The sequence below is a fragment of the Chiloscyllium plagiosum genome, unplaced genomic scaffold (genome assembly GCF_037043375.1).
Source record: "Chiloscyllium plagiosum isolate Xiang-an unplaced genomic scaffold, Cpla_swu_hap1 HiC_scaffold_21, whole genome shotgun sequence".
Classification (NCBI taxonomy): domain Eukaryota; kingdom Metazoa; phylum Chordata; class Chondrichthyes; order Orectolobiformes; family Hemiscylliidae; genus Chiloscyllium; species Chiloscyllium plagiosum.
The window spans coordinates 72,056,443-72,073,271 of NW_028270159.1; the positions used below are offsets into that span (position 1 = coordinate 72,056,443).

Below are 16,829 nucleotides of genomic sequence, written 5' to 3' on the forward strand. Positions count from 1 at the left end.
ATTGTCTCATTGTGTCACCAGTTTGCTAGTTTAAATGGTACATTTCCTCTTTGATAGTTTTGTAAGAGGCAGCCTGAGGTCTGCTTCAGATTGCAGTTGCTATAATTGCATTTAAAACTCGTACTGACCGTCAGTTTATGATGGTATTGACAAAATGTTCCCTCGAGCTGTATTTGAACGGGTCCAGACCTGGTTCCTCTCGCTGTGGTCTCCTGCACAGTAATAGATGGCGGTGTCTTCGATCTTCAGGTTCTCCATGTCCAACGCGAAAATGTTGTTTGAAGTGTCTTTGGACGCAGTGAATCGACCCTTAATCGCTGGTGCATAGTTCTTGTTGGATGAATCATAGGAGCTAACCAGGCACTCCAGACCCTGTCCGGAAACCTGTCGCACCCAGCTCATCCAGTTGCTGCCAAGATTGAACCCGCTGGTATTACAGGTCAGTTTCAGGCTGTCTGCGGGACGGCCAGTCTCTGCCTCTGGCTGGGTCAAAACAACCTCCGACTGGACACCTTTAAAACGAAAACAAATAAACCATGAGCATTAATGTTGGTGAAATCATGGGTGAGTCTTTTACATTCCTGCCATAGACTAACATTGAGACAGTCACAAAGAGAGACTTGAACAAAAAACACTCACATGATAAGAAAGTCAGTAACAAACTGAGAAAAAGTGTCGACACAATCATTCTGATAACTTGTGGGAAGCGGTTCTGCTAAGATCTTTCTAAACAGATCCGACCCAGGAGTGTTGAATTACGGTCCAGTGCCCAGGATTTATATGGCCATCGGAAGGGGCAGGCTTACAGCTTCCACATGTTGGTTTCCTGCTGGAGGCTCAGACTGGATCCTGGTATCAGCTTGTACAGCCCGAACACATGGGGTCATGTCTTTACATGAGGTTCTGCTTAAACATGGACACATACACATCTTGGGATATTTGTTTTGCTGAATAGCTTATTTGGAAGTAAATTTGAGTAGCTTCAGGTCTGTTTCACATGATAGTTGCATGTAGTTTGTTTAAAAAAAAAACCAAATTCAACTGGAAGTTAACTCCCTTTATTTCTACATTCATTCACAAGCAGATAAAACTAAAATTAAAGTTCAAACATATAACTAGCTAATAAAACAGTTGAGCTTTTCTTCCCTGGATGCTGCAAGTCTCTGTCGCACTCAAAATAACATGTAATTCATACTAAACATTTCAAAATTAAATTTAGGCAACTGAATACAGAGCGTGTCCAAAGTGATTATATTTAGAATATTCAATTAGAAGTTAACTCCCTTTAATCCTACATTCCACCACAAGCAGATAAAGCTAAAAAGAACTTCAATAATATTATTAGCCAACAAAATGAATGACTTTATTTTTGCTGTCACTCAAAGTCTCTCTCACATTACAAAATAACATATAATTTCTAATCTGCGTTTCTAAATTCAGTTTCGGCAACCTAATATGGAGCATGTCTAAAGTGACTATGTTCAGAATGTGAGTGTATGTCAATAAACAGTTTGGACCCGGAGATGAGAAGCACCTCCTTACATTGCAGAATGTCTCGCCCTGCATCTTTTTTTTCAAATTGCTCCGACACTAAAATGCACAGTAAAGGAAAGCTGTGTGACTGAGAAACAAAATGTGAGTCCGCAGTGATACATAACACCGAGGTAAACTTTTGAAAGAGCATCTAATGAACTAGAACAAGACAGTCCATAAGTTTTTTTTTTAAAATCCTCAACGTCGAAACCATTGCATGTAACAGTCTGGGTACATCAGGAATGTTTGGTTAAATTAGAGAGTATTACAGTAATAATTACCATGAATGTAGGTTATAAACAGTACATTTCTCTGCTCACTGATAGCTCTGACAGGGCAGTTAACTCATAAAAATCAGCAAACATTCGCTGTTACACTACACCAGTGTTAACCATGTATGAAGGGCCCACTCAGTTTTAATGAGATACATGAATCAGGGAATGGTGTAACAAGTGATGTGAGTTTGAACCAATTCAATTTTGTTAATTTACTTTGAGATGATAACAAATGTTACTGAAATGTGGGATTTTTGATCCATTAACTTCATATTCAGGAGCTTTAAAGATACTCAATAAACAGACTGAACTAACCAGAACGTCATTGCATTCAATGTTCTGTTTTCTGATAGTCATACAGTGAATGCTGTATTCAGTGACGTTCCTTTTAAAGGGAGAAATGCCAAGTGAAATGCATCCATTGTGAGTAAATGGGAAAATATAGTTTGTTTGGTAGGATTTTACTTTAGTTGATTCATTTTCCCTTTAATCGGCCAGATCTAATAGTTGGCAGCAATTAAGCTGACTACAGAAAAGGTCCTTGAGTTCCCAGTTTCATTTACTGGAAGCAGGTGGAGTTTCTGCAGTGGATCAAAGATATTTTGTCTCACGGTTGACCAGTTGGTGGAAAGCCAACTGCAAACTATAACCACCGCCTCCGCAGAAACAAATCGACTCAGTAACAATGCTGGAGAAAAGTTTATTTTCAGTTGTGTAACTTGGAGAACTAGTCACTCCTCTCATTGAAGGAAATATTCGCAGAGTCTCAGACACAACCTTATCATCAACAGTTCATTCAAGGATCACTACAGCACTGTTTAGTATTGAGAAAAATTGATAAATAGTCAGAGAGTCATGTAGTGATACAGCATGGTTACAGACCCCTCGGTCCACCCAGTCCATGCCAGTCCTAATCCCAAACGAAACTAATCCAACCTGTGTGTACTTGGCCCATATCCATCCAAACATTTGATATTCATTTACTTATCCAAATGTCTTCTAAAGGTTGTAAGTATCCACCGCCAGATCATCCCACACACAAACCATTCTCTGTGTGTCTGATATCCTTTTTAAAATTTTTCTCCTCTCATTGGAAAAACATGTTCCCTTTTGGTGAAATCCCCCACCATACGGAAAATACACCAATGTCTGGGTCAAAAATTGAAAACAATCCCAGCTCCAAACATTTACAAAATATCACTGTGGATCTTCCTCGAATCCAAAAAAGATTGTCCCCTTTGATCAATGATTTGTAAAATTTACTCGTGTATCTACTGTGATAGACGTTTTCAAACCATTAATTAGACCATCGCTAGCCGTAGGGTCAGGTGGACTTTATTGATATGTGATATTTTTGAAACGAAAGCTTCGAACATTCCCAGTATGAATCATGTCAATTAGAGCCATTCACCTTTCCACTCATGGCTTTATAAACTTGTATGAGGTCACCCCCCCCCCCTAGAACTCTCACCCTCCAGTGACAAAAGTTACAGTCTAACTGGATTTCCAACGATGACTCTGTTTCCTCACATTCTGCTGTGAAAGATCCTCCTGTCACCCCAGATCCACAGACAGTGTCCCTTGTTACTAGTTCAAAGAAATGAAAGGAAGTTCTCCCACCATATTGTTCAATTTTAGTTGGCCTGACACACCATCAAAAATAAATGTTCATGTCATTGCTGATTTATGGGAGAAATCCGTGTACACAGTATCTGCTGAAATACCTGCAGTACCATCCTGAATCTGGTTCGCAGGTTCATCTGTTGCTCACAAACGCAACCAGACATCAGGGAATAGCGAACATCGCCCACCCCCACCCCTTCACCCTTCCCCTCTGTACTTTGCACTTTGTGAAATCCGTGTTGTCAATAATCAGTTAAAAGAAAGTTTTTTAAAACTTTCTTAATTCATGTTGCTGATCTTGGCTGAATAAAGGTATGTTACTGTCAGCATATCTGGGGAACATGTCTGCATTTTTTTCATGTCAGTTTACAATGATATTAAGTCAAGAATAGTCAAAATGTCCTGAGGAACAACGTTTAGAAATGGGCCTATTAGCTCCTCAGGGGTGCACCAACTGTTTGAATATTGATACAGTTCTGCCCCTAATTTTTCCCCATAAGCCAGGATTTACAGCATTGGAGATCATATCTATGTTGATAATGGATTAGGCCCTACACAATGTTCCCGAATGTTTACAGTGCTATCACCTGCACGGTTATGGACAACATGCTATAAAGTGGGTGTTGGCTGGAAGGCTCTGTCTTCACGCGATACAGGTGCGATGGACGAAGTGATCTCTCTCTGTCGTGAAAACTTCCTACTACTCGAAATTCATCTTTCCTACTTTGTCTCCAGGATGTTGCCTGGAATGGAGATTAGGTCATACGAGGATAGGTTGAGAATGCTAGGCCTTTTCTCATTGGAAAGGCGAAGGAAGAGGAGTGACTTGATAGAGGTTTATAAGATGATCAGGGGAATAGATACACAGTCAGAGAGTTTTTCCCCAAGTACAACAGAGGGTTACAAGGGGACAAAAATTTAAGGTGAAGGGTGGAAGGTATAGGGGGGATGTCAGGGGTATGTTCTTTACCCATAGAATGGTAGGGGCATGGAATGTGCTGCCTGTGGGAGTGGAAGCGTCAGAAACATTGGTTACCTTTAAGTGGCAATTGGATAGGTACATGGATAGGTGCTTAAGCTAGGATAAATGTTCGGCACAACATCGTGGGTCCAAGGGCCTGTTCTGTGCTGTATTGTTCTATGTTCTATGTCTCGTTCAGAGGCTCCACTTCACATGGAAATATTCCAAGCATTCGTTTCAATGAGATCAATACACCCCACCTGTTAGTCTGGCTAGTGATGTGGAAATTAATGGTCTAATTAATGGTGCCAGACGATGCTTGGGACAACATCAATTTTTCAACTAAAGTCAGCAATATACATTAACAACGTGAAAAGCACAAACTGTACTTTTACCCAGATCAGCCAGTTTCATCTGCAGTCAGACACAAAATTCAGACAATTGCACAGAAGATAGACGAGCCCTCACAACATTGGAAATGATTTTGTTTGATAAAACAGTCCATCATAGACGTGCTGAGAGCAACTCGTGAATATTGCTTGATTTCTTTTTGTGTGGGGTAACACACGAAATGTTACTGTATTCCGACTGATGTGAACCATTTGCACTTCAAGTTATTTGAAAACGTCCTTTACAACAGATATGTTAGTAAATTTTAGAAATCATTGATCAAAGGGACAATTTTTTTTGGATTCCAGGAAGATCCATAGTGATATTTTGTAAATGTTTGGAGCTGTGATTGCTTTAAATATTTAACTAAGACATTGACATACAGTGCACAACGTCACAATTTGCTGTAACATGAAACTCGCAACCACTGTGAACCTGGAAAGCAATGGTTCAGAATTTAACAAGGACCTCGCAAGGTTCGTGGAATGGACCAACAAATGATTCATGAAATTTAACAAAGGCATTTCTGAAATGATTAATTTAGCTAGGAAGAATGTAGAGACACAAATTCACATCTCTGTTTGCATTTCAATATACTATAAATTACTTTTCTATTATATCCTAAAATATTTGTGTCTTTGTTCAAATTTAATACACTCTATCTTGTTCCGGAGCTAACACAGTTTCTTTATTTATTTCACTCAAGACTGTATGCTGTATTTTTGCCTCAGTATTGACCAAACTCGGTTTGGTGCCAGCTTATACCACTTGAGCTGCTTTTTTAGGAAGTGAATGTCTCCACCTGTTTTGTCAAAATAATCTGTTCATGCTTAGATCAAAATAAATCCTGTTAATATCATCCCAAATTCAGGCTCGGTTATTTTGTATTTATTCATTGGAAATGAACAGAATGTGACTGGCCTGTTCTTGGTGGAGTGGGAGAGGGAGTTAAAGTGGTCAGCCACGGGGCCATGGGGTTGGTTGGCACGGGTTTCCCAGAGATGCTCTCTGAAATGATCCGCAAGTTAGTGTTCTGTCTCCCTGATGTAGAAGAGACCACAGCAGGTGGAACAGACACAGTGGATGACATTTGTGGAAGAATAGATAAATTTCTCCGGGATGTGGTAGGATCATTTGGGGCCTTGTCGGAGGTGAGGGGGGAGGTGTGGGCGCAGGTTTTGCACTTCCTGTGATGGCAAGGGAAGGTGACAGGGGTGGGGAGTGGGCTGCTGGAGGGGCATGGACCTGACGAGGGAGTAGCGGAGGGAATGGTGTCTCCGGAATGCAGATAGGGGTAGGGAGGGAAATATACCCCGAGTGATGGGGTCTGTTTACAGGTGGTGGAAGCAGCGGAGGATGATATGATGCATGCAAGGTTGGTGCGTTGGAAGATGAGGGCCAGGAGGGCTCCCTGTTGCGATTGGAGGGAGGGAGTTCAAGGGCATCGTCGACCACATGGGAGGGAAAATTCCAGTCTTTGAAAAAGGAGGTTATCCGGGATGTTCTATGGTGGAACTGGTCCTCCTGGGAGCAGGTGCGGTGGAGGCAGAGGTATTAACAATAAGGGATGGCATTTTTACAGGAGGTTGGGTGGGAGGAGTGTAGCCCAGGTAGCTGTGGGAGTCAGTGGGCTTGCAGTAAATGTTTAGTCGGTCACTGGAGATAGGGGTGGAGAGGTCTAGGAAAGGGAGGGAGGTGTCCGAGATGGTCCCTGTGAAGTTTAGGTCAGGGTGGAAGGCTTTAGTAAAGTTGATGAACTGTTCAATCTCCTTGTGCTAGCATGAGGTGGCGTTGATACAGTCATCAATGTAGCAGTGGTAAAGGTGGGCAATGATACCCACCTTTGGAAGATTGACTGTTCCACATATCTGACGAAGAGGTAGGCATAGCTGGGGTCCATACAGGTGTCCATGGCTACCCCTTTGGTTTGGAGGAAGTGGGAGGATTGAAAGGAAATGTAGTTGAGGTTGAGCATGTACTGCTTGGGTTGGCGTGACAGGAAGAAACGGAGGGCTTCGAGGCCTACATCATGGCGTTTGGATGTGGGCCTGGACATTCTGTTCTCTCTGGGGCTTATCAATAGCTTGCAGTTATTATGGAACTGCAAGTGCAATGGCTGGGAACTCGGAGAAACCAATGTTTAAGTCTTCTGCTTGAAGCAAATTTTGACCAGAACATTTAAACACCACAAAGTTCACTGTAGGAAATGCCAGGGCTGCAACTTTTAATAATATTTGAAACTTTGTTAAAAATAGGGATTTTAGTCATAGTTTCTGAAATAATCAAGAAAAGAATTAACCGTTAGAACAAGCTCTTTCAAAGAGAGAGGATTTGCAAAGTTTGAAACCATACAGTGCTGTGCTTTATTTGAATTCAATGTCGGTCAGAGTTCGATACAGCCAAGGTGATCTCTCCATATATTGATTCTGTTAATCTGACACACCAACATACTTGTCTGTACAAAACTGTATTATTTGTTTAGTTGATCAAAATTTAGGAAACAGATCAAACAGAATGTATTCGGCTGGGAAGGTGATGGATACAGAAGACAGAATCAAAAACTGGGAAAATTAAATCTGAAAAGAGAGTAACAAGTAGTACAAGATCAAAGACATGACAAGGTGCATGTCGATATGTCCCAGACGTTAGTGAATCGAATGAGCTTGTTAGATGGTCGAGAGACTCGTCCAATGATGTCCTGGAATCAGACCGCGAAACAGAGATCAAAAGGTCAATTTGCAAATGTCACTTCAATGTAATCACTTCATACTCCGTGTCCTGATATAGGCCACATTGGCAGATGTTTCCGCCAGATTGCTTCCCCTGGGTTTATTTTCTGATCAGAAGTGAGATGTGTGGCTTGCTGCTGGCACATAGAAACAGGAAGTTGTGTGCCAGCTGAGAATGATACATCAGGCGCTACTTTCCGTATTATCAGCACAAAGTCTTCCTGCCTCTCAGTGTCAAGAACAAACGGACAGATTGCTGTTGGTTTCAACACTGTATTCAATTCCATTCCCATTTCCCAGAATGAAACAGAAGAGACACAAGATTATTTCAGCTAGAATAAATTATCTGTCAGAGAGATAAGAAGAGTTGTCATCGGGTGAAAGGAGCTAAGTGACAATGTGTAGTTTCACTCATAAACCTATGTTTAAAATTAGAAAGCTTGAGGGAAGTTAATAAGTAAATCTAAGAGACAGCATTCATTAAAAGTTGGAATTGTAAGGTTTAAGCAATAAAATTCAGCATGGCTTTGGTGGAAGTGATATCATATCGTAAGTGGTTGATTCTGTTTTCCGGAGAGGCAATGAGATGTAACATCGGGTGTAAAAAGTGGATGTAATGCTTCTAGACTTCAATCAGGTTTTTGACCAGATCTTGCATCTTTAGTATGGTAAGGGTTCATGGGAGCTGGTGCAGTTTGGCAAATGATTCGAAGGTTTATTTGTTGGCAGAAGGTAATGGTCGAAGGTATTCATTGTGAAGACATCTTGTGTCCAGTGGCTTACGACATGACTGGTTGCTGGATCCTTTGATGTTTGCAGCGTATATGAACGGTCTGGTCAAGAATATAGCAATTTTCATCAGTAAGTTCAAAGATGAGGTGAAAAACGTTTGGTTTTGCAATTAGTGAGGAGGAAAGCCAGTGTGACATCGATGACCTTGTCTGTCGGAGAGAAGAATTGAAAACAGAACATTATATCCTAAAGTCTGTGAAGTAAAGTATTTTCGAGACTAACAATTTAAGCGAATATACGATGCATTGTTGGAATCTATACAATACAAAGGATAAGCAATCTTCTGTTGTGAATATCCACATTATGGAGTGGGGGTTGGAATTATAGTCTGGAGATATTGTGGCAAGACCATTCTTTCAGGAAACAGGGGTCTGAGCCCACAGTGCTGCCACATCAAGACATGAATTAAAGTTGATAATTAAACAACTCATTGAAGGAATAAGCTCCACAGATATTTCCTTGCTCTGCTTTGGAGAGCACAACACACCAGCACAAAAGTTAAGGCTGAAGCATTCACAGCAATCTTCAGCCAGAAGTGCCAATTGTCTGATCCATCTCGGCATCTTTCATAGATCACCAATATCACAGATACCTGTCAGCAGGGAATTCGCCTCTCTCCATGTGAAATCAAGACACTGTTGGCCGGTGGCGCCATGAGGTGGGGGGGGGGGGTGTGTGGGGGGGGGGGGGGAAGGGGGGTGGGCAGGGGTTACTGCAAATGCTATGGAGCCTGACAAAATTCTGGCAATAATACTGATGACTTGTGCTAGCCAAGCAATCCCGGTACAGCTAAAACACTGGCATGGACAATGTGGAAAATAGGCCAGGCACGTCCTGTGCACAGAAAATAGGTCAAACCACCCTGGCGAATTACTGCCCCATCAGTCCATGCTCAATCTTGAGTTAGATGTAGGGAGGTGCTATCAAGCAGCACTAGCTCAGCAATAACCTGCGTAAATGTGGGTTACGCAAGGCCTACTCAGCTCATGTCTGAATTATAGACTTGATTTAAACATGGACAAAGAACTGAATTCCAGAAATGAGGGGAGAGTGACAGCCCTTCACATTAAGGTCACATTCGACAGAGGGTGATATTATGGAGCCTAGCAAAACTGGGTTCAATGGGTATCAGGTGACAAACTCCCTGCTGCCTGCAGTCATACCTCACACATTGAAAGATAGCTTTGCATGTTAGAGGGCAGTCGTCTCAGCCAAAGCAAATCTCTGTTGGAGTTCCTGAAGAAAGTGTCCTTGGCACAATCATGTTCAGCTGCTTCAACAATGACCTTTCCTCCATCAGAAGGTCAGAAGTGAAATCTGCATTAATCTCGCACTTTTTTGTGACTCCTCAGTCCACATTCAAACACAACAAAATTTGGACAATTTCCAGACTTGAGCTGACAAGTGGCACATAGCATTCACACCACAAAGCTGCGAGACAATGACCATTGACAATAAGAGACAACCTAACCAAAACCCCTTGACATTCAATAGTGTTACCTTCACTGAATCCCTCACCATCGATACCCTGGGTTTTATTGTTCATTAGAAATTGAGCTGGACACTCCATATAAATTCAATGGTTGTACGAGCAGGCCGGAGGCTAGGGATACTGCAGCGAGTAACTCACTCTCCTGACTCGCAAAGCCAATTGACTGTCTAAGAGACAAAGGTCAGGAGACTAATAGCACAGCTCACCCCTTGACCGGATAGGAACAGCTTCAACTGCACTCAAGAAGCTTGGCATTGTCCAGGACAAAGCATCCCACTTGATCAGTAGCACATCCACAAGCGTCCATTGCCTCCAAATCTGATTCTTAGTACCTGCCATATGCACTATCTAAAATACTACACTGCAGAAACTTAGCCACTTCCTGAGACAGTACCTTCCCACTACCACTTGCATCTCGAAGGACAGGAGCAGCAGATACAAGGGAACAGCACCACTGTAAGCTCCTCTCTAAAACACTCGGCATCCTGACATGGAAATATGTCACCGATCCTTTCCTATAATTGGGTCAAAATCTGGAATTCCCTTCCTCAGGCCATTTTGGAACATGTTATTTCAGAAAGGCAGCTTACTGCCATCTGCTGAAGGACAACTACGGGAATTAAAAGCAACCACCATGTTCCAGGAGTCAATACAAAACTCATTGAAGCTAACATGACAGTTTGATAAAGTGGTTGAGGAGGCATTATGAGTATGTAATAAGCAATCAAAAGGTTTGAAGTAAAGTTCCACAATCAGTCCCTACCATGGTAGCTTCAATTAATAAAAGAGTATGAAATGAAAATACTGGAGTAATGAACGATAATCACAGAGCTACCAAAGGTTTGAAGCATGTTACATGGTTCAGTATTGTCCTTCAGAGGAGGTCGTCTGACCTTCCTACCTGGCCTGCCCTACCCGTTCAACAATAAGGTGATGGCCCTTTCCTGTGCCGAACCTGACTAAGAAACCCATCAGGAGAAAGTGAGGACTGCAGGTGCTGGAGATCAGAGTTAAGAGTGTAGTGCTGGAAAAGCACAGCAGATCAGGCAGCATCCGAGGAGCAGGCCTTCAAAAAGGTAGCTGATGAGCACCTTCTTGGGATATGTGACTAACTTTTTCATAAGTCAGTGAAGAATTCAAAAAATGCAAATTACAGCGAGTTAGGCTCTTCAGACAGAGTCCGGTACACAGTTTAGATTGATGATTGGATGCAAAGTCTCCTGTGACGTTGCTGTGAACAGCAAGACAGTTCTTGCCAGTATTGCACTCCAATATTTGTTCATGATGTAAAGTGTCAGATTTATTGCATTTCTGTTTGTGACCGCTTTCTGTGCATTCCCAATATTAGGATCACAGCGGTGACACCATGACGCCAATATTCCCAAACTCCAGTTTGATGCTGAATGGACGGCGTTTGGAATACCATTGTTAGCCCAGAGAGAAATTTGAATTCTAAGAAAGCCTGGAATGGGAAAGAAAGCCAAATGGTGACCATGTAACCCGAGTCAATGGTAAAAATACAAAAACAGCTGGTTCACGAATGACAAGGCATCTGTCAGCTTTCCATGGTCTGGCCGACATGAGATTCCAGACCCACTGTGTTCTGAAGTGGCTTTATCAAGCTATTGAATGGGCAGTTGGGGATAGGGACTCATTGCTGACCCTTACCAGAAAGTAATACGTGTTACAAAACCTCACAACAACTATATCAATTAAATGTAATTGTTACGCAGTTCCTGATGTCATTTCAAGTATTTCATGTGAATATTCTAAAATGCACTTTGAGAGATGTTGCACCATCTAAACGGACTACAATATGAATTAGTGGGACATTCAGAGTAGGAGAAAGTGAGGACTGCAGATGCTGGAGATCAGAGCTGAAAATGTGTTGCTGGAAAAGCGCAGCAGGTCAGGCAGCATCCAAGGAGCAGGAGAATCGACATTTCAGGCATAAGCAACACATTTTCAGCAGCGACATTCAGAGTAGATCCAGTTCAGCATTGAAGTTTAATTGCAGAATTTTCAGCACTGAATATTTAACCTAAATAAAAGTTTTAAATTGTGTCTATCATTCAGAAATAAATAAAATCTGTTGCAATTCGTCTTCATAAATTGGTATTCACTTCTGAAAATGGTCACCATTCTTAAAATAAACTTGTTTCGATTTGAATCTTACCAACAAATCACTTCTTTCATCTGGCTTTGCTGTCACCATCACTTCCTTGAAACCAATTAAGCATTTATGTAAATAAACACAGAAATAGAATTCTCAGAATAAATTACAGAACAACAAAACCCCAATTTATATTTCCCCACAAGCACAGCAGACGAATTGTGGAAAAAATGCAAATAACTCAATGGATTCCAATACTAATTGATGTTAGGACTTTTTAATACATAATTTGTATAATTGTTGAATGACAGAGGTATCATTTGTCATGTTTAGTAAAAAAAAAACTATAATTAAGTGATACATTGGCACAGCTAATATTTCTGTCTCTCTTTTTCTCTCTTCCTCTCCTGCCTCCCCCCATTTTCCTTTATATCTGATGCCTTGTTTTGCCTCTCCACAATCGGACAACGTTTTCCTTAATAACATGAAACCAACACCTCACCAACATATGCTCTCAGCCAAATTCATCCATTTCTTTCGAGAGATTTGAGTCAGTACAGCCAGATTTTCTTAAAAATCTGTCTGAGTATTGAGTGATCTGGAAATGCTTGATCAGAAAGACTTTACTGTGATAGTGTTTTCTTTGTAACTCAGCAGTATTATTCTTGGCTGAGGAATGTTTAATGGTTCAGTGCAATGCATATTTAGTCTATAATTAACTTTTACTGCACATCTCATGGAATGTTTAATATTGTAGAGGGTGATTTATTCTGTGTCGACTCTGTGTTGTACCTGATCTGGGAGGGTTTTTTTTTTAGGGAACCCTGGATGCGGATCTATACTGTGTTTAAACCAAAATGTATTTGACATGTTTGCACTGGACAGCACAATATGGAGGGAGATTTACCCAGCACATTACATGAGCTGTACAATCACAGAAAACATTTGATGTAGCCGTGTAAAGGGGCTTGAACTCCTACCCATTGTCTTTCTGATTTTGAAATGCTTGATACCAGAATAAAAAGGGAACAACACGATGCATCGAAACTTTGTTATACAAGTAAATTATCATCTACAGGCACAGACATACATACACACATAAGCAAATCATCTATGAACAACCCTTGCAGTGTTAATGGATAAGTGCAGAGAGACCTTTAATATGCAATGTGTGTATTCCATGCAATGCATACCAACAATGCGTTTGATATGGTCGTTTAAATGTAGTTTTGATCTGTTTTTAACCTTTTCTGTGATAGCTGTGGTTGTGTTTGACAAATATTCAACAGAACTGGAGGACTATAAATGCAGTCAGAATTAGAGGCAGAATGCAATGCCATCAAACAGGGAGAAAGGCGATCCCTGTCTTTTTTCATGATGAGGAGGCATTGAAGCAGCTGGGCTTCAAACATGAAATGGAGGTTAATTTAAATGAGGCCGAGATAATTCTGAAAAGACTAACTTAGAGCAAAGGTCAATGATAGAGAACCAGAAGCAACCAGTTCAGCCAATGGGGTTTGGTCTTCCAAACAATGACATCATGGCTGAACTGATAACCCTCACCTCCACTTTCCAGCGTTTTAACTGTCAGCATTGATTCAATTACCAATCAAAATCTGTCCATTTCCGCCTTCAAAATACTGAATGACCCAACCTCGACAGTTTTCTGTGGTAAAGAATTCCACAAATTCTCTACATTGTGGGAGACAAAATTCTCTTCTGCCCGAAATTTGTGACCTCTAATTCAGAGATTCTACTCCCTGGTCCGAAACTCTCCTACAAGGGGAAACAACATTTCTGCATTTACACCATCAAGTTTCCTGAAAATAATAGATGTTTCAGAATGTCAGTACTGAATCTTCTATGTTCTAATGAGTATAGGCCCAAACGACTCAATCTCTACTCTCAAGACAGTCCCTCCATCTTTAGGATCAGTCGACTGAACCTCGTGTGGATTGTCTCTCTGTCCAGTGTACCTTTACTTTGTGATATGAGTCCCAAGAACAGGTCACAGTGTTCCAGCTGTGGTACGAATACAGCTTTTTTTCAGTTTTAACAAACATTATAGTCATACAGATATCCAGCACAGAAACAGACCCTTCGGTCCAACTGCACTGACTAGATATCCCAATCTGACTGAGTACCATTTGCCAAACATTTGGCCAATCTTCCTCTAAATGTTACCTGTTCATACACCCATCCAGGTGCCTTTTAAATACAATAATTGAACGCGCCTCCACCACTACCGCTGGCAGATTTTCCCACATACACGTGAAAAGGTTACCCCTAAGGTTCTTTTCAAACGTATCTCCTCTCACGTTAAACCGCTGTCCTCTAGTTTTGGACTCTCCCGCTCGAGGAAAAAGGCCTTGGCTATTCACCATATCAATGCCCTGCATGATTTTATAAGTCTTGTTCAGGCTACTCCTTAGCCTCCTTTTCTCTCACTGCAGGGAAAAGAGAAGCCCCAGCCGATTCAGCCTCAGCTTATACCTTAAACACTCCAGTTCCAGCATCACTCTTGGAAGTCTTTTCTTCACCCTCTTCAGTTTCACAAAATTCTTCATAGAAACGGTCAGCCAGATTTGTCTATAATAATTCTAAATGTGGCCTCACAAATGTTCTGTACAGCTGAGACATGACATCTCGACTCCTACACTTAACATTATGACCAATGAATGAAAGCTTGCCAAACACCTTCCCCATCCTGTCTCCCTGCAACTCCACTTTCAAGGAATGATGCATCTGCACCCTTTGGTTTCTTTGCTCAGCAACACTCCCCGAGGCCATTAATTATATAAGTCCTGTCCTGGTTTGCCTTACAAAAATGCAACACCTACATTTATTTAATGAATCATGGGTTCATGAAAAGCAAGTCATCTTTAACTGATTTATTGGAATTCTTTGAGGTTGTAATGAGCGTGGTAGACAATGGGGAACTGGTGAACGTGGTGTATCTGGATTTCCAAAAGGCATTTAGCAAGGTGCTGCACAAAAGGCTGCTGCATAAGATAAAGATGCACAGTATTACGGGCAATGCATTAGCATGGACAGAAGAATGGTTAACTAACAGAACCCAAAAATTGGGGATAAATGGGTGTTTTTCTGGTTTACACTCAGTGGTTAGTGATGTGTCTCAGGGATCAGTGTTCAGAATGCAACTGTTTACAATTGTTGGGACTGCAATTGTTTACAATTCAGGGAGATTGCTTCGAGTTAGAGACCAAGTGTAGTGTGTTGTAGTTCACAGAAGCCACTTAAATGAGTGATGGAGCAAAGTGTGCAGAATGATATAGACAGGTAAAGGGAGTGGGCAGGGGTCTGGCAGATGGAGTACAATGTTAGTAAACGTGAGGTCATCCATTTTGGTAGGAATAATAACAAAGTGGACTACTTTAAAATGGTGAAAAATTACAGAATGCTGCTGTGCAGGAGGACCTGTGTGTTCCTGTGCATGAAACACAAAAGTCTGGTTTGCAAGTCCAGTAGCTAATTAGGAAGGCAAATGGAATGATGTCCTTCATTGCCAGTGGATAGAGGATAAAATTAGGACTTCCTGCTGGAGCTGTATAGGGCGCTGGTGTGGCCACGCCTGGAGTACTCTGTACACTTTTCATCGCCTTACATGAGAGGGCACTGGGGTGGGGTTTGCTGAGGAGTTTGACTATGTTGATACTGGAAATGAGGGGGTTGGCTTATGAGCAGACTGGGATTATACTCATTGGAATTCAGAAGAATGAGGGAGGGGATTGTAAAATTATAAATGCGATAGATAAGACAGAAGCAGGGAGGCTCAAAGTTTGTGAGAAGATTTGTAGCTCGGGTGCACGTTGTTGTGGTTCTGTTCGCCGAGCTGGGAATGTGTGTTGCAGACGTTTCGTCCCCTGTCGAGGTGACATCCTCAGTGCTTGGGAGATCCTGTGAAGCGCTTCTGCGATGTTTCCTCTGGCATTTATAGTGGTTTGTATCTGCCGCTTCCGGTTGTCATTTCCAGCTGTCCGCTGCAGTGGTCGGTATATTGAGTCCAGGTCGATGTGCTTATTGATTGAATCTGTGGATGAGTGCCATGCCTCTAGGAATTCCCTGGCTGTTCTCTGTTTGGCTTGTCCCAACAGCAGTTTGTCCCAGTCGAACTCATGTTGCTTGTCATCTGCGTGTGTGGCTACTAAGGAAAGCTGGTCAAGCCAACGTCTTCACCCAAAGGGTTGTGAATCTCTGGAATCCCCTGCCTAGTGAAGCAGCTGAGGCTAATCTGTTGAATGTTTTAAAGGTGAAGATAGATTTGTGAACAGTAAAGGAATGAAGGGTTATAGTGAGCGGTGGGTAAGTGGAGTCTCAGTCCATTCAAAGATGATCCATGATATTATTGAAAGGCAGAGCTGACTCATGGAGTCAGATGGCCTACTCCTGACTGTATTTCTTATGTTCGGATGTTGTTATGTTCTAACAGGCCTCCAAGTCAAAAAGTAATGCTCTCTAACTACTAAATAAAAACGGAAAGAACTGTGGATGCTGTGTATCAGAAACAAAAGCAGAAACTGCTGGAAATGCTCAGAAGCTCTGGCAGCATCTCTGGTGTGAAAGGCTCACCAGTTTATCGTTCCCTTGTTTTTCCATACAACTTTCTTCAATAATGCTGCCACATTAGTCATTCTCCAGTCTTCTGGCATCTCGTCTATGATTATCAACGATACAAATATCTCAGCAAGGGGTCCAGGAATCTCTTCCCTAGCTTCCCACAAAGTTCTGGGAAATACCTAAAAAGGTCTCCAGGATTTATTTCCATTTTTCTACTTTAAGACCTCCAACACCTCCTTTTCTGTAAAATGAACTTATTTTAAAGAACTCATTATTTATTTCACAAGTTTCTTAGCTTCCATGCTCCTGTCTACTGTAAATATTGATACAAAATATTTGCTTA

At 41.6% G+C, this 16,829-nt stretch overlaps 1 long non-coding RNA gene across 5 annotated transcripts in view; it reads left to right on the forward strand.

Moving 5' to 3' along the window:
• Positions 1–16,829, forward strand: part of LOC148146308 (uncharacterized) — a 979,539-nt gene that overhangs the window by 586,987 nt on the left and 375,723 nt on the right. The gene's annotated exons all lie outside the window — the stretch shown is intronic.